The sequence below is a fragment of the Salmo trutta genome, chromosome 29, assembly GCF_901001165.1.
Source record: "Salmo trutta chromosome 29, fSalTru1.1, whole genome shotgun sequence".
Classification (NCBI taxonomy): domain Eukaryota; kingdom Metazoa; phylum Chordata; class Actinopteri; order Salmoniformes; family Salmonidae; genus Salmo; species Salmo trutta.
In genome coordinates, this window is record NC_042985.1 from 43,317,057 (window position 1) to 43,338,878 (window position 21,822).

The following is a 21,822-nucleotide window of genomic DNA, read 5'->3' on the forward strand; positions in this document are numbered from 1 at the left end:
TGATTGTGATTGTGCTTTCAATATAACCTTCAATGGTACAGCTATAAGATAGCTTTGGAAAATCATATTTATTTTTATCAAATTGGATGATATTTGGATGAAACCAGTTGAAAGTAGGTTGACTCAAGTATAAAATAATTACAGTAGTTAGCACATTGATAAAGTTTGATCATAAAGTTGCAGGTCCTCTCTCCCCTAGCTGAGGAACGCTCAACTCTGTTCCCTTATTTCAAGGTGGAGTTGAGTTTTGATAACTGGTCGTGGGATTTGCAAGTAACAGCATTGAGCCACCATCAGTTGATTCTTCTAAAAATGTAAATTCTCAAAACGCTGGGTGCTGAAATTCATACTACATAAGGTGAGATTAAATTGGGTCCGTGCTCTCCGGAATCCTTGTGTCGTCCCTACCCTAAACCCTTCGCCTTACCCTAATCTTAACACTAACCATAACCCTAACCATAACCAATGAAAATGTCAACTTCAATGGGGTAGGGGCGTCCCAACGATCCCGGATAGCACGGAGCCAATTGAATCTCAGTTTACGTAGTACGAGCAACGAGGAAAAAGTCAGGTCTTGTATTTGCTAAAAGTTTTTATTAAAAGTATGAATTTCAGCACCCTGCGGAAGGACCGTAGTTGTACAAGACAAACATAGGTACCGGTAAGCGTTTTCAACACTGATGGCTCAATGTTGCTAGCAAATCCCGCGACACGTTATCAAAACTCAACTCCGCCTCAATGTAAGAGAACAAAGTTTAGCGTTAATCAGCTATCGCCCAGTGTGATGCCGTGTTCACATGCTAGCCCGAACTAGGAAACTCTGAAATTTCTGACTTGTTAACTGGTTGTAGTTACACACATGGCATGTTCAACCAGTTAGCAAATCTGAAATGTCTGAGTTTCTTTGTTCCGACTAACACGTGAACACGGCATCAAACACTGGGATTCAGGAAGCAGGCAATACCAAGGATTTACTTCTGGCTTTATGCAACGTCACATGAAGCCGAAAATGTTATGCACCAATGGTTGTGTCTTATCATCTTAACTAATTGAAATATGTACCGCCTTAAAACCGTCATCATGTACACCTATGCCTTTGTTTATAAAACGCAACTAGCTTCTAGAGAGAAGCAGGTTGAGGTTTCCATGGTTAGAGTAGTGCAGCAGTTGTCATAAGCTGTGAAGTGAAGAAAGTAGAGGAAGATGGGTCAAGGGGGAGGGATGCTGAGAGGAGTGGTGTGCGTAGAAGATCTGTACCAGTACAGAGGGATAGGGCAACAAGTGAAATATGTTTCAGTGAGATTGGATTTGTAGCATTTATACCAATGGGGCGGTCTGCATATTTGTAAACATTTGTAAACAACAGCTGGTGTACGAAATCTAAGAAAGTCTCTAGATTTTGCTCGCCTGAAGTAGAATATCTTATGATAAGAGACTTTAATGCAGGGAAACTTACATCAGTTTTACTTAATCTATATAAACATGTTATAATACAGAATTGTACAGCACAGACAGTAATGGCACTTAAGTCATCTAGCAAAAGAGGTTAGCTTTAGATGGCTATTTCATTTATTTCTATACAGATAATGTTTTTGCACCAATAATGTTTTTTTTCCTAAACAGGTTAAATGCAAAAGTTAAATGTAAAGCCAACTCCAAGATGGCATAGCAGTCAGACATCCTTTGTACTCGTCTTGTCATGTCCCGTGTATATATATTTACATATTTTCTTCGCATATCTTTTTATATATTTTTTTCTTCTAAAAACTCAAGGCTCTGATCAGGCCCTACACCCAAACAAGGGCACTGCGTTCATCCACCTCTGGCCTGCTCGCCTCCCTACCTCTGAGGAAGCACAGTTCCCGCTCAGCCCAGTCAAAACTGTTCGCTGCTCTGGCACCCCAATGGTGGAACAAGCTCCCTCACGACGCCAGGACAGCGGAGTCAATCACCACCTTCCGGAGACACCTGAAACCCCACCTCTTTAAGGAATACCTGGGATAGGATAAAGTAATCCTTCTACCCCCCCCCCCCTTAAAAGATTTAGATGCACTATTGTAAAGTGGTTGTTCCACTGGATATCATAAGGTGAATGCACCAATTTGTAAGTCGCTCTGGATACGAGCGTCTGCTAAATGACTTAAATGTAAATGTAAATGTAACTTCAAAACACTCTCCTGCAACCCACCTCACCAATGAAAAAAAAAGTATTATTCACCTCAAATCTGAAATCCACAATAGAAGCTAGCCAGAAGTTAGCCAGTTCACTGGCTAACGTTAGTATTCAGCTAACCACGGTTGGCGGTCATCAGCTATCCTTTAGCTCGAAAAGCTATCAACACTTTTGTACAACGCGACTCAGACCAGAGCATACCGGACCTATTTTCTCTCCATATCCCCGGATTTCTACCACAAGCTCTGGAAATTTACACCTGGATCTTGCAGCTAGCTAGCTGCTATCCGAGTGTTTATTGGCTAACGTCGGTCCCGGAGCAAACATCAATTATTCCGGAGCTAGCCAGCTGAAGAGTTCCATCAGCCACTCCTGGGCTACAATCACCTATCTGGACCCGTTTTACTGCCGATGCGGAGCCCCACCGGGCCTTCACGACTGGACTACCGAAGTTATCTGCCCGAGGGAGTTATCCAATTGGCCCCTCCGTCGCGACGTAACCTGAACGACCATCTGCGGCCCGCTAATTGTTAGCTGTCTTATCGGCTGCTATCTGAATAGGTCTATCGGACAATTTTCTTGGGCCACTATAACTATAACTATTTTGCCAATTGAATTGGTCCCCTCTACCACACGGAACCCCACTAATCTACCGACGGAAACGCACGTGGTGGCAAAAAACAGTCCATCTTCTGCTAGCTTGCTACCCATGGCCCGGCTAGCTGTCTGAATCGCCGTGACCCCAACCAACCTCACTACTCACTGGACCCTTATGATCACTCGGCTAAGCATGCCTCTCCTTAATGTCAATATGCCTTGTCCATTGCTGTTCTGGTTAGTGTTTATTGGCTTATTTCACTGTAGAGCCTCTAGCCCTACTCATTATACCTTATCCAACCTTTCAGTTCCACCATCCACACATGCGATGACATCACCTGGTTTCAATGATGTTTCTAAAGACAATATCTCTCTCATCATCACTCAATGTCTAGGTTTACCTCCACTGTATTCACATCCTACCATACCTTTGTCTACACATGCGATGACATCACCTGGTTTCAATGATGTTTCTAGAGACAATATCTCTCTCATCATCACTCAATGTCTAGGTTTACCTCCACTGTATTCACATCCTACCATACCTTTGTCTGTACATTATACCTTGAAGCTATTTTATCGCCCACAGAAACCTGCTCCTTTTACTCTCTGTTCCGGATGTCCTAGGCGACCAATTCTCATAGCTTTTAGCCGTACCCTTATCCTACTCCTCCTCTGTTCCTCTGGCGATGTAGAGGTGAATCCAGGCCCTGCAGTGCCAAGCTCCACTCCTATTCCCCAGGTGCTCTCTTTTGATGACTTCTGTAACCGTAATAGCCTTGGTTTCATGCATGTTAACATTAGAAGCCTCCTCCCTAAGTTTGTTTTATTCACTGCTTTAGCACACTCTGCCAACCCGGATGTCCTAGCCATGTCTGAATCGTGGCTTAGAAAGACCACCAAAAGCTCTGAAATCTCCATCCCTAACTACAACATTTTCAGTCAAGATAGAACGGCCAAAGGGGGCGGTGTTGCAATCTACTGCAGAGATAGCCTGCAGAGTTCTGTCCTACTATCCAGGTCTGTACCCAAACAATTTGAACTTCTACTTTTAAAAATCCACCTCTCTAAAAACAAGTCTCTCACCGTTGCCGCCTGCTATAGACCACCCTCTGCCCCCAGCAGTGCTCTGGACACCATATGTGAACTGATTGCCCCCCATCTATCTTCAGAGCTCGTGCTGCTAGGTGACCTAAACAGGGACATGCTTAACACCCCAGCCATCCTACAATCTAAGCTTGATGCCCTCAATCTCACAAATTAACAATGAACCTACCAGGTACCACCCCAAAGCCGTAAACACGGGCACCCTCATAGATATCATCCTAACCAACTTGCCCTCTAAATACACCTCTGCTGTTTTCAACCAAGATCTCAGCGATCACTGCCTCATTGCCTGCATCCGTAATGGGTCAGCGGTCAAATGACCTCCACTCATCACTGTCAAACGCTCCATGAAACACTTCAGCGAGCAGGCCTTTCTATATCCTGGAAGGATATTGACCGCATCCCGTCAGTAGAGGATGCCTGGTTATTTTTTTTAAATGCCTTCCTCACCATCTTAAATAAGCATTCCCCATTCAAGAAATTTAGAAGCAGGAACAGATATAGCCCTTGGTTCTCTCCAGACCTGACTGCCCTTAACCAACACAAAAACATCCTGTGGCGTTCTGCATTAGCATCAAACAGCCCCCGTGATATGCAACTTTTCAGGGAAGTTAGAAACCAATATACACAGGCAATTAGAAAAGCCAAGGCTAGATTTTTCAAGCAGAAATTTGCTTCCTGCAACACAAACTCAAAAAAGTTCTGGGACACTGTAAAGTCCATAGAGAATAAGAGCACCTCCTCCCACCTGCCCAGTGCACTGAGGATAGGAAACTCTGTCACCACTGATAAATCCACTATAATTGAGAATTTCAATAAGCATTTTTCTACGGCTGGCCATGCTTTCCACCTGGCTACCCCTAGCCCGGTCAACAGCACTGCACCCCCCACAGCAACTTGCCCAAGCCTTCCCCATTTCTCCTTCTCCCAAATCCAGTCAGCTGATGTTCTGAAAGAGCTATAAAATCTGGACCCCTACAAATCAGCCGGGCTAGACAATCTGGAACCTTTCTTTCTAAAATTATCTGCCGAAATTGTTTCAACCCCTATTACTAGGCTGTTCAACTTCTCTTTTGTGTCGTCTGAGATTCCCAAAGATTGGAAAGCAGCTGCAGTCATCCCCCTCTTCAAAGGGGGGGACACTCTTGACCCAAACTGCTACAGACCTATATCTATCCTACCCTGCCTTTCTAAGGTCTTCGACAGCCAAGTCAACAAACAGATTACCGACCATTTCGAATCCCACCGCACCTTCTCCGCTATGCAATCTGGTTTCAGAGCTGGTCATGGGTGCACCTCAGCCACTTACAAGGTCCTAAACGATATCTTAACCGCCATCGATAAGAGACAATACTGTGCACCCGTATTCATTGACCTGGCCAAGGCTTTAGACTCTGTCAATCACCACATCCTCATCGGCTGACTCAATAGCCTTGGTTTCTCAAATTATTGCCTCGCCTGGTTCACCAACTACTTCTCTGATAGAGTTCAGTGTGTCAAATCGGAGGGCCTGTTGTCCGGACCTCTGGCACTCTCTATGGGGGTGCCACAGGGTTCAATTCTTGGGCCGACTCTCTTCTCTGCATACATCAATGATGTCGTCTTGCTGCTGGTGAGTCTCTGATCCACCTCTACGCAGACGACACCATTCTGTATTCTTCTGGCCCTTCTTTGGACACTGTATTAACAACCCTCCAGACGAGCTTCAATGCCATATAACTCTCCTTCCGTGGCCTCCAACTGCTCTTAAATACAAGTAAAACTAAATGCATGCTCTTCAACCGATCACCGCCTGCACCTGCCCTCCTGTCCAGCATCAGTACTCTGGACAGTTCTGACTTAGAATATGTGGACAACTACAAATACCTAGGTGTTTGGTTAGACTGTAAACTCTCCTTCCAGACTCGCATCAAACATCTCCAATCCAAAGTTAAATCTACAATTGGCTTCCTATTTTGCAACAAAGCATCCTTCACTCATGCTGCCAAACATACCCTTGTAAAACTGACCATCCTACTGATCCTTGACTTCGGCGATGCCATTTAGAGCCTCCAATACCCTACTCAATAAATTGGATGCAGTCTATCGCAGTGCCATCCGTTTTGTCACCAAAGCCCCATATACTACCCACCACTGCGACCTGTATGCTCTCGTTGGCTGGCCCTCGCTTCATACTCGTCTCCAAACCCACTGGCTCCAGGTCATCTACAAGACACTGCTAGGTAAAGTCCCCCCTTAGCTCAGCTCGCTGGTCATCACAGCAGCACCCACCATAGAAGCACGCGCTCCAGCAGGTATATCTCTCTGGTCACCCCCAAAGCCAAGTTCTCCTTCGGCTGCCTCTCCTTCCAGTTCTCTGCTGCCAATGACTGGAACGAACTACAAAAATCTCTGAAACTGGAAACACTTATCTCCCTCACTAGCTTTAAGCACCAGCTGTCAGAGCAGCTCACAGATTACTGCACCTGTACATAGCTCATCTATAATTTAGCCCAAACAACTACCTCTTCCACTACTGCATTTATTTATTTTGCTCCTTTGCACCCCATTATTTCTATTTCTAACCTTTAAGTCTTTACTGAAGACTTATCTCTTCAGTAGGTCCTATGATTAAGTATAGTCTGGCCCAGGAGTGTGAAGGTGAACGGAAAGGCTGGAGCAACGAACCGCCCTTGCTGTCTCTGTCTTGTCGGTTCCCCTCTTCCCACTGGGATTCTCTGCCTCTAACCCTTTTACAGGGGCTGAGTCACTGACTTACTGGTGTTCTTCCATGCCGTCCATGGGAGGGGTGCGTCACTTGAGTAGGTTGAGCCACTGACGTGGTCTTCCTGTCTGGGTTGGCGCCCCCCCCTTGGGTTGTGCCGTGGCAGACATCTTTGTGGGCTATACTCGGCCTTGTCTTCGGACGGTAAGTTGGTGGTTGTAGATATCCCTCTAGTGGTGTGGGGGCTGTGCTTTGGCAAAGTGGGTGGGGTTATATCCTGCCTGTTTGGCCCTGTCCGGGGGTATCATCGGATGGGGCCACAGTGTCTTCTGATCCCTCCTGTCTCAGCCTCCAGTATTTATGCTGCAGTAGTTTATGTGTCGGGGGGCTAGGGTCAGTCTGTTACATCTGGAGTATTCTCTTGTCTTATCCAGTGTCCTGTGTGAATGTAAATATGCTCTCTCTAATTCTCTCTTTCTTTCTTTCTTTCTTTCTTTCTTTCTCTCGGAGGACCTGAGCCCTAGGACTACCTGGCATGATGACTCCTTGCTGACCCCAGTCCACCTGGCCATGCTGCTGCTCCAGTTTCAACTGTTCTGCCTGCGGCTACGGAACCCTGACCTGTTCACCGGACGTGCTTGTTGCACCCTCGACAATTACTATGATTATTATTATTTGACCATGCTGGTCATTTACGAACATTTTAACATCTTGACCATGTTCTGTTATAATATCCACCCGGCACAGCCAGAAGAGGACTGGCCACCCCTCATAGCCTGGTTCCTCTCTAGGTTTCTTCCTAGGTTTTTGGCCTTTCTCAGGAGTTTTTCCTAGGGAGTTTTTCCCAGCCACCGTGCTTCTTTCACATGCATTGCTTGCTGTTTGGGGTTTTAGGCTGGGTTTCTGTACAGCACTTTGAGATTTCAGCTGATGTACGAAGGGCTATATAAATAAATTTGATTTGATTTGATTTGATTTGATATTTCTACTTTGCACTTTCTTCCACTACAAATCTACCATTCCAGTGTTTTACTTGCTATATTGTATTTACTTCGCCACCATGGCCTTTTTTTGCCTTTACCTCCCTTATTTCACCTTATTTGCGCACATTGTATATAGACTTATTTTTCTACTGTATTATTGACTGTATGTTTGTTTTACTCCATGTGTAACTCTGTGTTGTTGTATGTTGTCGAACTGCTTTGCTTTATCTTGGCCAGGTCGCAATTGTACATGAGAACTTGTTCTCAACCTGCCTACCTGGTTAAATAAAGGTGAAATAAAAAATAAAATAAAAACATAAAAATGCGCAAACAGAGGGAAAGAAATTCTAGATCACCTGTACTGCACACACAGAAACGCGAACAAAGCTCTCCCTCGCCCTCCATTTGACGACAATTCTATCCTCCTGATTCCTGCTTACAAGTAAAAATTAAATCACAAGCACCATTGACTCGTCTATTGAAATGTGGTCAGATGAAGCAGATGCTAAATTTACAGGACTGTTTTGTTATCACAGACTGGAACATGTTCCGGGATTCTTCAGATTGAATTGAGGAATACACCACATCAGTCACTGGCTTTATCAATAAGTGCATCGAGGACGTCGTCCCCACAGTGACTGTACGTACATACCCCAACCAGAGACCATGGATTACAGGCAACATTCGCACTGAGCTAAAAGGTAGAGCTGCCGCTTTCAAGGTACAGGATCTAACCCGGAAGCTTATGAGAAATCCCGCTATGCCCTCCGACGAACCATCAAACAGGCAAAGCACCAAATCTGGGCTAAGATGGAATCGTACTACACAGGCTCCGACGCTCATCTTATGTGGCTGGGCTTGCAAACTATTACCGACTACAAAGGGAAGCACAGCCGTGAGCTGCCTAGTGACACAAACCTACCAGACGAGCTAAATCACTTCTATGCTCGCTTCGAGGCAAGCAACACTGAGGCATGCATGACAGCATCAGCTGTTCCGGATGACTGTGTGATCTCGCTCTCTGTAGCCGACGTGAGTAAGACCTTTAAACAGGTCAACATTCACATGGCCGCGGGGCCAGACGGATTACCAGGACGTCTGCACCGGGCATGTGCTGACCAACTGGCAGCTGTCTTCACTGACATTTTCAACATGTCCCTGATTGAGTCTGTAATACCAACATGTTTCAAGCAGACCACCATAGTCCATGTGCCCAAGAACACTAAGGCAACCTGCCTAAATGACAACAGACCTTTAGCACTCGCTTTGAAAGGCTGGTCATGGCTCACATCAACACCATTATCCCAGAAACCCTAGACCCATTCCAATTTGCATACCGCATCAAACAGATCCACAGATGATGCAATCTCTATTGCACTCAACATTGCCCTTTCCCACCTGGACAAAAGGAACACCTACATGAGAATGCTATTCAATCACTGCAGCTCAGCGTTCAACACCATAGTACTCTCAAAGCTCATCACTAAGCTAAGGACCCTGGGACTAAACACTTCCCTCTGCAACTGGATCCTGGACTTCCTGACGGGCCGCCACCAGGTGGTGAGGGTAGGTAGCAACACATCTGCCACGCTGATCCTTAACACTGGAGCCCCTCGGGGGTGCATGCTCAGTCCCCTCCTGTACTCCCTGTTCACCCACGACTGTGTGGCTAGGCATGACTTCAACACCATCATTAAGTTTGCAGATGACACAACAGTGGTAGGCCTGATCACCGACAATGACGAGACAGCCTATAGGGAGGAGGTCAGAGACCTGGCCGGGTGGTGCAAGAATAACAACCTATCCCTCAACGTAACCAAGACTAAGGAGATGATTGTGGACTACAGGAAAAGGAGGACCGAGCACGCCCCCATTCTCATTGATGGGGCTGTAGTGGAGCAGGTTGAGAGCTTCAAGTTCATTGGTGTCCACATCACCAAGAAACTAGAATGGTCCAAACACACCAAGACAGTCGTGAACAGGGCACGACAAAGCCTATTCCCCCTCAAGAAACAAAAAAATTGGGCATGGGTCCTCAGATCCTCAAAAGGTTCTACAGCTGCAATGTTGAGAGCATCCTGACTGGTTGCATCACTGCCTGATACGGCAACTGCTCGGTCTCTGACCGCAAGGCACTGCAGAGGGTAGTGCGTACGGCCCAGTGCATAACTGGGGCTAAGTTGCCTGCCATCCAGGGCCTCTACACCAGGCGGTGTCAGAGGAAGGCCCTAAAAATGGTCAAAAACCCCAGCCACCCTAGTCATACCCTGTTCTCTCTACTATCGCATGGCAAGCGGTACCGGAGCGCCAAGTCTAGGACCAAAAGGCTTCTCAACAGCTTTTACCCCCAGGCTATAAGACTCCTGAACAGGTAATCAAATGGCTACCCGGACTATTTGCATTGTGTGCCCCCAACCCCTCTTCTACTCTGCTGCTACTCTCTGTTTATCATATACAGTGATGGAAAAAAGTATTTGATCCCCTGCTGATTTTGTATGTTTGCCCACTGACAAAGAAATGATGAGTCAATCATTTTAATGGTAGGTTTATTTGAACAGTGAGAGACAGAATAACAACAAAAAAATCCTGAAAAACGCATGTCAAAAATGTTATAAATTGATTTGCATTTTAATGAGGGAAATAAGTATTTGACCCCCTCTCAATCAGAAAGATTTCTGGCTCCCAGTTGTCTTTTATACAGGTAACGAGCTAAGATCAGGAGCACACTCTTAAAGGGAGTGCTCCTAATCTCAGCTTGTTACCTGTATAAAAGACACCTGTCCACAGAAGCAATGAATCAATCAGATTCCAAATTCTCCACCATTGCCAAGACCAAAGAGCTCTCCAAGGTTGTCAGGGACAAGATTGTAGACCTACACAAGGCTGGAATGGGCTACAAGACCATCGCCAAGCAGCTTGGTGAGAAGGTGACAACAGTTGGTGCGATTATTCGCAAATTGAAGAAACACAAAAGAACTGTCAATCTCCCTCGGCCTGGGGCTCTATGGAAAATCTCACCTCGTGGAGTTGCAATGATCATGAGAACGGTGAGGAATCAGCCTAGAACTATACGGGAGGATCTTGTCAATGATCTCAATGCAGCTGGGACCATAGTCACCAAGAAAACAATTGGTAACACACTATGCCGTAAAGGACTGAAATCCTGCAGCGCCCGCAAGGTCCCCCTGCTCAAGAAAGCACATATACATGCCTGTCAAAAGTTTGCCAATGAACATCTGAATGATTCAGAGGACAACTGGTTGAAAGTGTTGTCGTCAGATGAGACCAAAATGGAGCTCTTTGGCATCAACTCAACTCGCCGTGTTTGGAGGAGGAGGAATGCTGCCTATGACCCCAAGAACATCCTCCCCACAGTCAAACATGGAGGTGGAAACATTATGCTTTGGGGGTGTTTTTCTGCTAAGGGGACAGGACAACTTCACTGCATCAAAGGGACGATGGACGGGGCCATATACCATCAAATCTTGAGTGAGAACCTCCTTCCCTCAGCCAGGGCATTGAAAATGGGTCATGGATGGGTATTCCAGCATGACAATGTCCCAAAACACACGGCCAAGGCAACAAAGGAGTGGCTCAAGAAGAAGCACATTAAGGTCCTGGAGTGGCCTAGCCAGTCTCCAGACCTTAATCCCATAGAAAATCTGTGGAGGGAGCTGAAGGTTCGAGTTGCCAAACGTCAGCCTCGAAACCTTAATGACTTGGAGAAGATCTGCAAAGAGGAGCGGGACAAAATCCCTCCTGAGATGTGTGCAAACCTGGTGGCCAACTACCAGAAACGTCTGACCTCTGTGATTGCCAACAAGGGTTTTGCCACCAAGTACTAAGTCATGTTTTGCAGAGGGGTCAAATACTTATTTCCCTCATTAAAATGCAAATAATTTAATTACATTTTTGACATGCGTTTTTCTGGATTTTTTTTTGTTATTCTGTTCAAATAAACCTACCATTAAAATTATAGACTGATCATTTCTTTGTCAGTGGCCAAACGTACAAAATCAGCAGGGGATCAATTACTTTTTTCCCTCACTGTATGCATAGACACTTTAACTATACAGTAATTTACATACGACCTCATTAGCCCCACTAACCGGTGCCCCCGCACATTGGCTACCCGGTCAATCTGCATTGTGTCCACCACCCACCATCCGCCAACCCCTCTTTTACGCTACTGCTACTCTCTGTTTATCATATATGCATAGTCACTTTAACCATACCTACAAGTACATACTACCTCTTAGCCCGACTAACCGGTGCCTGTATATAGCCTCGCTACTTTTATAGCCTCGCTTCTGTGTATAGCCAAGCTACTGTTATTTTTCACTGTGTTTTTACTGTTGTTTTATATTTCTTTACTTATCTATTGTTCACCTAATACCTATTTTTTACTTAAAAATTGCACTGTTGGTTTGGGCCTGTAAGTAAGCATTTCACTGCACATGACAAATAAACTTTGATTTGATTTGATTTACTGCAGGGAGAGAACGTAAGTCACAGAAAATTTAGATTGTGGTGCATGGACACCACAGAGTGTGTTGATAGGGTGTGTGAAGGCAAAGTTTCTGAAAGGCTGGCATATAGGACTAGCATGGGATAGATGAACAGAGGCAGCTGCTATCTGTGTTGCGCTTTTTCTCCCAGTTGTAAAAGCAAGCAGAGCAGAAACTGGCTACTCATTAGTTGACTGATCTAGCTGGCAAGGTAACTGCTGTTTGACAGAAAAAAGTATGTATTCCCAGTGCTGAGCTAGTAGTAGCTCACATATTACGTGAGCCAATGTTTCATCACCTCTCGACTGAAGTGAATGAACTACTAGCAGCTAGTTAGCTAGCTAGCAGCTACCACAGCCAGTTCAGCTCTAAATCAAATCAAATTTATTTATATAGCCCTTCGTACATCTGCTGATATCTCAAAGTGCTGTACTGAAACCCAGCCTAAAACCCCAAACAGCAAGCAATGCATGTGAAAGAAGCACGGTGGCTAGGAAAAACTCCCTAGGAAAAACTCCCTAGAAAGGCCAAAAACCTAGGAAGAAACCTAGAGAGGAACCAGGCTATGAGGGGTGGCCAGTCCTCTTCTGGCTGTGCCGGGTGGATATTATAACAGAACATGGTCAAGATGTTAAAATGTTCATAAATGACCAGCATGGTCAAATAATAATAATCATAGTAGTTGTCGAGGGTGCAACAAGCACGTCCGGTGAACAGGTCAGGGTTCCATAGCCGCAGGCAGAACAGTTGAAACTGGAGCAGCAGCATGGCCAGGTGGACTGGGGACAGCAAGGAGTCATCATGCCAGGTAGTCCTGAGGCATGGTCCTAGGGCTCAGGTCCTCCGAGAGAAAGAAAGAAAGAGAGAAAGAAAGAGAGAATTAGAGAGAGCATATTTAAATTCACACAGGACACCGGATAAGGCAAGAGAAATACTCCAGATGTAACAGACTGACCCTAGCCCCCCGACACATAAACTACTGCAGCATAAATACTGGAGGCTGAGACAGGAGTGGCCCCATCCGATGATACCCCCGGACAGGGCCAAACAGGCAGGATATAACCCCACCCACTTTGCCAAAGCACAGCCCCCACACCACTAGAGGGATGTCTCCAACCACCAACTTACCGTCCTAAGACAAGGCCGAGTATAGCCCACAAAGATCTCCGCCATGGCACAACCCAAGGGGGGGGGGCGCCAACCCAGACAGGAAGACCACGTCAGTGACTCAACCCACTCAAGTGACGCACCCCTCCTATGGACGGCATGGAAGAACACCAGTAAGCCAGTGACTCAGCCCCTGTAACAGGGTTAGAGACAGAGAATCCCAGTGGAGAGAGGGGAACCGGCAAGGCAGAGACAGCAAGGGCGGTTCGTTGCTCCAGCCTTTCCGTTCACCTTCACACTCCTGGGCCAGACTATACTTAATCATACCAAGAGATAAGTATTCAGTAAAGACTTAAAGGTTGAGACTGAGTCTGCGTCTCTCACATGGGTAGGCAGACCATTCCATAAAAATGGAGCTCTATAGGAGAAAGCCCTACCTCCAGCCGTTTGCTTAGAAATTCTAGGGACAATTAGGAGGCCTGCGTCTTGTGACCGTAGCGTACGTGTAGGTATGCACGGCAGGACCAAATCGGAAAGATAGGTAGGAGCAAGCCCATGTAATGCTTTGTAGGTTAGCAGTAAAACCTTGAAATCAGCCCTTGCCTTAACAGGAAGCCAGTGTAGGGAGGCTAGCACTGGAGTAATATGATCAAATTTTTTGGTTCTAGTCAGGATTCTAGCAGCCGTATTTAGCACTAACTGAAGTTTGTTTAGTGCTTTATCCGGGTAGCCGGAAAGTAGAGCATTGCAGTAGTCCAGCCTAGAAGTAACAAAAGCATGGATACATTTTTCTGCATCATTTTTGGACGGAAAGTTTCTGATCTTTGCAATGTTACGTAGATGGAAAAAAGCTGTCCTTGAAACAGTCTTGATATGTTCTTCAAAAGAGAGATCAGGGTCCAGAGTAACGCCGAGGTCCTTCACAGTTTTATTTGAGACGACTGTACAACCATCCAGATTAATTGTCAGATTCAACAGAAGATCTCTTTGTTTCTTGGGACCTAGAACAAGCATCTCTGTTTTGTCCGAGTTTAAAAGTAGAACGTTTGCAGCCATCCACTTCTTTATGTCTGAAACACAGGCTTCTAGCGAGGGCAGTTTTGGGGCTTCACCATGTTTCATTGAAATGTACAGCTGTGTGTCGTCCGCATAGCAGTGAAATTTAATATTATGTTTTCGAATGACATCCCCAAGAGGTAAAATATATAGTGAAAACAATAGTGGTCCTAAAACAGAACCTTGAGGAACACCGAAATTTACAATTGATTTGTCAGAGGACAAACCATTCACAGAGACAAGCTTTCCGACAGATAAGATCTAAACCAGGCCAGAACTTGTCCATGTAGACCAATTTGGGTTTCCAATCTCTCCAAAAGAATGTGGTGGTCGATGGTATCAAAAGCAGCACTAAGATCTAGGAGCACGAGGACAGATGCAGAGCCTCGGTCTGATGTCATTAAAAGGTCATTTACCACCTTCACAAGTGCAGTCTCAGTGCTATGATGGGGTCTAAAACCAGACTGAAGCGTTTCGTATACGTTTGTCTTCAGGAAGGCAGTGAGTTGCTGCGCAACAGCTTTTTCTAAAATTTTTGAGAGGAATGGAAGATTCGATATAGGCCGATAGTTTTTTATAATTTCTGGGTCAAGATTCGGCTTTTTCAAGATAGGCTTTATTACTGCCACTTTTAGTGAGCTTGGTACACATCCGGTGGATAGAGAGCCGTTTATTATGTTCAACATAGGAGGGCCGAGCACAGGAAGCAGCTCTTTCAGTAGTTTAGTTGGAATAGGGTCCAGTATGCAGCTTGAGGGTTTAGAGGCCATGATTATTTTCATCATTGTGTCAAGAGATATAGTACTAAAACACTTTAGTATCTCCCTTGATCATAAGTCCTGGCAGAGTTGTGCAGACTCAGGACAATGGAGCTTTGGAGGAATACGCAGATTTAAAGAGGAGTCCGTAATTTGCTTTCTAATGATCATGATCTTTTCCTCAAAGAAGTTCACACATTTATTACTGCTGAAGTGAAAGCCATCCTCCATTTGCGAATGCTGCTTTTTAGTTAGCTTTGCGACAGTATCAAAAATAAATTTCGGATTGTTCTTATTTTCCTCAATTAAGTTGGAAAAATAGGATGATCGAGCAGCAGTGAGGGCTCTTCGATACTGCACGGTACTGTCTTTCCAAGCTAGTCGGAAGACTTCCAGTTTGGTGTGGCGCCATTTCCGTTCCAATTTTCTGGAAGCTTGCTTCAGAGCTCGTGTATTTTCTGTATACCAGGGAGCTAGTTTCTTATGACAGATGTTTTTAGTTTTTAGGGGTGCAACTGCATCTAGGGTGTTGCGCAAGGTTAAATTGAGTTCCTCGGTTCGGTGGTTAACTGATTTTTGTCCTCTGACGTCCTTGGGTAGGCAGAGGGAGTCTGGAAGGGCATCAAGGAATCTTTGGGTTGTCTGAGAATTTATAGCACGACTTTTAATGCTCCTTGGTTGGGGTCTGAGCAGATTATTTGTTGCAATTGCAAACGCAATAAAATGGTGGTCCGATAATCCAGGATTATGAGGAAAAACATTAAGATCCACAACATTTATTCCATGGGACAAAACTAGGTCCAGAGTATGACTGTGGCAGTGAGTAGGTCCAGAGACATGTTGGACAAAACCCACTGAGTCGATGATGGCTCCGAAAGCCTTTTGGAGTGGGTCTGTGATAGCCTCTAGCTATCTCAGGTAGCAGTATCTAACAGCTGTTGTTTGTATGGAAATGTTTTGTAGCCTTTGTTTTGTCCCATTTCAACAGAAGTAATTTGATGATGTACCATTAGCTATAGCTTGCCAAAAGTTGGCTAACATTAGCTAGCTAGCTAGCTCAATATCTTTAGCTATTATTTTTGTTCATTCACACTATACCTGAATCAAATGATGAAACCAGTTACCAACCGATTGAAGACCAATCTTCTGATATTTTTTCAGCGCAATGTTTTTATTAGTCAGTATAGCAATGTAACGTTATTGATCTGTCAGTTACCATAGCTAATTCCCTACTTTTCACACTGACATGGTATCAACAGCTCCACAGGCTTCACTGTCATGATGCACAGTCAGTACGCTATGCTCATTATGTTTTAGCAGGATCAGATGGTGACAGGTGTCCATGCAGGGTCAGAGAGCCAGGGAAGACCAGTCTGCGGATGTCAGGTGAATTTTGCAGTATATAAAATTAGTGAATGGATACAAAGTTCCATCTTGAGTTGATGGGTAGGCTACAGTTTGGGATCTGGAAATAATTGTAATTTCAATTATTGAACCATTGATTCTATTCATGGATATCATGTATAAATGTACACCAAGGTAATTCATTGTCATACCTCATCTGAGCAGGATCAGATGGTGACAGGGGTCTCATCAGAGTCAGGCAGCCAGGGAAGACCAGTCTGTAACAGCACAGAGGTGAACACTTTATTCTCCCTGTGCATCAAACACAGGACAAGCAAGAAGCTTGGAAGATTGAAACTATTATAGGGCAGTCCGACAAACCTCTAAAGTCAATTTCATTTCCAAACTGTATAAAGGGTTGATAGAGGCTTTTCCCGATGACACAAAACATGTAAATCAAAAATGTGAGGAAGTCCTGGGAAACGCTATTGATGATGATGATGAATGGATACAGATATGTTAGAATGCTCAGTCATGTTCATATAATCTGAGACAAAATTACTGCAGTTTAAGACCATCCATAGAATGTACTATATGCCAGTGTGTCGTAGGGTAGAGACCAAGACGCAGCGGGAAATGTACACTCATCTTCTTTTTATTTGGTGAAGAAGGAAAACACATATACAAAAACAAAACGAATTTGACAGTCTTGTCAGGCAAACACCTAAACAAGAACAATCTCCCACAAAATACTAACACAAACATACTTATTTATAGGACCCTCAATCAGAGGCAACTAGAAAACACCTGCCTCCAATTGAGAGTCCAACCCCCAATTAACTAAACATAGAGATACAAAATAACTAGACTAAACATAGAAATACATTAACATAGAACAGTGCCCAAAACCCAGAATAATAAATCAAACACCCAACTACTAACACAACCAGCCCGAACCACATAAAACAAATACCCCCTGCCACGTCCTGACCAAACTATAATAACAAATAACCCCTTTTACTGGTCAGGACGTGACACAGTGAAACTGAATATTGTGCACTCTGAAATTGTATTATTCTGCTGGAGGTGTAAAGCACAAAAGGAGACATATTTGCATATGTTATGGTCTTGTGAAAGCTGACTGAATTCTTGCAAAGAGTATGTTCTTTTATCTCAGCATGTCTACAGATTTTCCATTCTCCCTGTTTTGTTTGCTTACCAATGTTGAAACAGGAGATTGTTATCAGAAGAAACTGTGTAACCTAGCATTTATAGCGGCTAGGAAATGCATTGCCATTAATTGGAACATTGGTTATCCTCCCACAGTGTATGGAAGAAATGTCAAGTTATGTACAGTATCACTAGATTTGCTTTAAGATTAAGGGTATACTGTGCAACTTTCATAAGGTCTGGATGCCTTATATGGAATACTGTACAACAAAAAGAGTCTGTACTGAAAACATGCCCATGTCAGGGGAGATATCTACTGAGGAAATCCATAGCTGCTGGGCTGCTCAGTCCTGGTCCTGGGAGTCTGCTGGACTGTTGTCACTCTGGCCTTGGCCAAACACACCTGAAACCACTAATGAATGTTTCACTAAGATCCTAAATCTGAGTGGGGTGTGTTGGGTTGAGGCGCTACAGGGACCCCTAGGGGCCGGACGGGGTGACCTAGCTATACTGTGTAAAAAGATCTCTACAGTACTATTACGCCTATTATATTCATTATATGGTGGATGTACTGTTTCTGTGTGTTAGCGTGTAGGTGTATGTGTGTTTTCATTCAACTTTTGTTTTCCAAATTTTTCCTTTGAGACATAGAAAAAAGATGGGAAGTAAGTTGTGTTGACTATTGAATTATCATTGATCTAATTCAGTCTTAAACATATTTCATAATCTCTTACCTTGCTTGATGACTGTGGGCATTTTTACTTACTTTTTGTTGTTCTAAATAGAGATGGCTAGAAGGTCCATGGGTCATATTAGATTGTGTAGAAATGCAGGAAATGTGCTTTAGATGCCCCCCCCAACAACAACTAAAAATTACGCCCCTGTGTAAAATTATTATTTCACTTTCCATCTCGTTTTGTCTTTCCACTATCATCAAGCTGTAATGATAGACATTTTAGAAAATTCAACATCTATCTATGCGGTCTGCACAGCTTCCCAGGCAACCACCGAGCAGGAATGCTGTGATACAAAATCAGCTTTCCAAAGGCAAAGAAGGTGGAACATGCAGTGATGCCTGTGAAGACAGACCCAACATACTGTAAATCAGTTATTCATTCTTAATCTCCATCAAATAAGCATTTCAGGCACACAAAAATGAAAAATACAAACATTGAAAAGTTTCACAAAGTGCACGACCAAATATTGCATATTTCAAAATTTCTACTTAAAAAACACCAGAAAACACAATGTGGAATGAGTAGATCACTACATCAAGAATTGATAGCATCATATTAAAATGACTACCCATTTAACAGTGTCCCTTTTCAAAAATATTACAGGCTACGCAGACGGGCTCCTGAATCTCCCTCTCAACGAGGTCACCCTTGTTCCAACGCCGTATGTGGGGAAGCTGTGCAAGCTGTCCATCCCAGGACCCCTGTCTGTGAGAGGCCTGACAAGGAGGAGGCCATACAGTGCCTTCAGAAAGTGTTCATACCCCTTGACTTTTTCAAAATGTTGTTGTTACAACCTGATTTTAAAATGCATTACATTTAGATTTTTTTGTCACTGGCCTACACACACTACCCCATATATATAAAACGGTTGACTGGTACTGTATATATATACATATATATATATATATATATATATATATATATATATATATATATATATATATATATACATACAGTACCAGTCAAAAGTTTGGACACACCTACTCATTAAGGTTTTTCTTTGTGAAGACATCAACACTATGAAATAACACATATGGAATCATGTAGTAACCAATAAAGTGTTAAACAAATCAAACAATATTTTATATTTGAGATTCTTAAAAGTAGCCACCCTTTGCATGATGACCGCTTTGCACCCCTTTCGGAATTCTCTCAACCAGTTTCATGAAGTAGTCACCAATCATGGCCAGATGTGATGCAGCCTGAATTCAAACCAGGGACTGCAGTGACACCTCTTGCACTGAGATGCAGTGCCCTAGACCACTGCACCACTCGGGAGCCCACTCTGGGTTTGGTCCTGCATAACAATCATTTGAAATAAACTTGGAGTCACGTGATGACATGGTGTGTGGTCCTCCCACTTTGACTCAGGAAACAATGCTGTTTAGGCCATTAGGCTACAGATTAAATAAATGATGATGAACTTCACAGGGTGGTGAAAGTGCATTGTATGAGCTTGATGCTCCTTTCCAATAAATGTCGAAGGTCTTATTCTGGTATAATAATAATCAATGCTAGACTGCCGTTTTGAAAAATAAAAAACATTCTTGCTCTTATCCATAATCGCATCATGTGGACTAGTTTACCCGCACTGTATCTGAGTCATGGCTATAAGGGCTTCAGTTTTTGTCAAATACACTTAAAAAGTAGATTTTTTTGCATTTTAGCTAACCCTAACCATTTTCCTAACCTTAACCTAATTATTATAACCTGCTACGTTAATTCTGCTAACCTGCTGCATAAATTCTCCCAACTTGCTACAAAAAGTCAAATCTGACGTTAATTCAACAAAAGCTGGATCCCTTCTAGCCATTACCCTGTATCTGCGAGATGTTGGCTAGAGTGCACGTGCCAAGACCAGAGTAGGCACATTTGGTATTTAACACAACAAATTTTGTGACAAAACTATTGGTAGAGTTGAAAATGTGATGGAAACACATTGAATATTAGAAGAATTAAAATGGTGTGAGACGGTACATTTTGTGTGCACTACGTCATCACACACTGATTTTTATCTGCAACAAGTCAGTTTGGTGGAAACACACCACTGGTGTGTGTCATGTTTGGCTTTACCTGTGGGGAGTGGTGGGGGTAGGGAGTTCGTGTTTGGCTTGATGTCAGGCAGGAAAGTGGGCTTGACATCATGGCTAGGAGACATGTAGGGGGCATCACACTGCCCGGGGTTATGGGAGGGGTGGGGTTTCCAAGAAGGAGAGAGCTTGGATAACCAGGCATCACCTTGCCTGGCTGGAACACAAAGAAAATGAGAGCAGGGTTAGATTGCTGTACATGGAGGACAAAAAATACTAGCAATGTGTTTTGCTTTGAGATTTTGGCATTCAGAGGCAACGTAGGTCTACATCTCTACACACAAAGACAAGCCTGGTCCCAAATCTGTTTGTGCCGTCTTTCCAACTCCTACGGCCATTGGCAAGACAGCACAAACTGATCTGGGACCATGTTACACAAAAACATAATGAAGGTGGAATGAGTTCTCTCTCTCTGTCTCACCCCATTGACTGCAGTCTGGTTGAAGGTGTTGTAAACTCCACCGACTCCCCCAGCCGCTAGTGCATTTAGTGTGTTGCCCTGTCCATTGAACTGCTCCGACTGAAAGGTAAATCGCACAACACTGATTTGTACTCTGGACTCTAGTTTGGGTATTATTACAGTAGCCAGCCGGGGCATACACACACATAGGAGGGAGGGTGTGAAAACAGCACAGCCCACCAGGCTGTGTAACAGACAGACAGGAATAGGGGTTTGACAGATAGTGGCACTAGACAGCGTAGGTAGCGTTACCTTGTAGCACTGTCCTGGGTTGGCTGGTCCTGAGGGGTACTGGCCTATGTTTCCCTGCTGCATGGGCATCTTGTGGCCTTGGTAGGAGGGAGAGTTGGCTGAGTGCTGGGGCCCCAGGCCCCTGTGGTACTGCATAGGCTGCCAAAGGTAGGGTCCCTGACCAGGAGTAGGGTCAGCCATGACTGGACCATACTGCTGCCCGGGAAAGCCCTGAGGGAGGGACACAGAGGGGGCAAAATGAAACAGAGATACTGTATGTGTTGACCTCAAAGCAAAACTGGGCACACAAATATATTTCTGTATGATGAGGATACAAACAAATGAAAGCTATAACGTTACCAAGATAAACCTCACCAAATAAGGAAGTTGAGCTTAAGCTCACAAAATTTGATACTCAGTGTTTATTAGAGACTAACGTTTACTTGCTGAAATGACTATAATAAGAGAATGGCCCATGTTGGTGAAGTTGGACACTAACAAAATACAACTACATTACGTTAAACTCAATATAAAGCTCAAGCTTAACAAAATAAATAAAATGTACGTAGGTGTTAACATAGTATTATAATTCACACTGTATATTTTCAACTTATGGCTGTCAGTCTACAAATGGTTTGCATTAGAAAATATGTGAAGTCATTCGCAGAGGGAGACTCACCTCAGCGTTGTATGGGCATTTGAGTCCCTGCTGCGGCCTAGTGGGTCCCTGCTGAGCCCCGGGGTAGCCTGGGTGTTGGGGCATCCTCTGGCCCTGAGGGGCCCCATTGACGGTGGTA

At 44.2% G+C, this 21,822-nt stretch overlaps 1 long non-coding RNA gene and 1 pseudogene across 2 annotated transcripts; both read right to left on the minus strand.

Annotated features, from left to right (window-relative positions):
* Window positions 1-16,575: 16,575 nt before the first annotated feature.
* Window positions 16,576-20,861, minus strand: LOC115167661 (uncharacterized). Of its 2 annotated transcripts, none has more exons than XR_003870522.1 (3): window positions 20,756-20,861; window positions 20,318-20,491; window positions 16,576-16,615 (listed from the first exon to the last, which is right to left on the minus strand). It is a non-coding gene; the product is annotated as an uncharacterized LOC115167661 (long non-coding RNA). The 2 variants fall into 2 exon arrangements; XR_003870523.1 differs by lacking the exon at window positions 16,576-16,615 and adding an exon at window positions 17,310-18,582.
* A 49-nt stretch (window positions 20,862-20,910) lies between these two features.
* LOC115167720 (uncharacterized) overlaps window positions 20,911-21,822 on the minus strand; it is a 4,846-nt pseudogene continuing 3,934 nt past the window's right edge.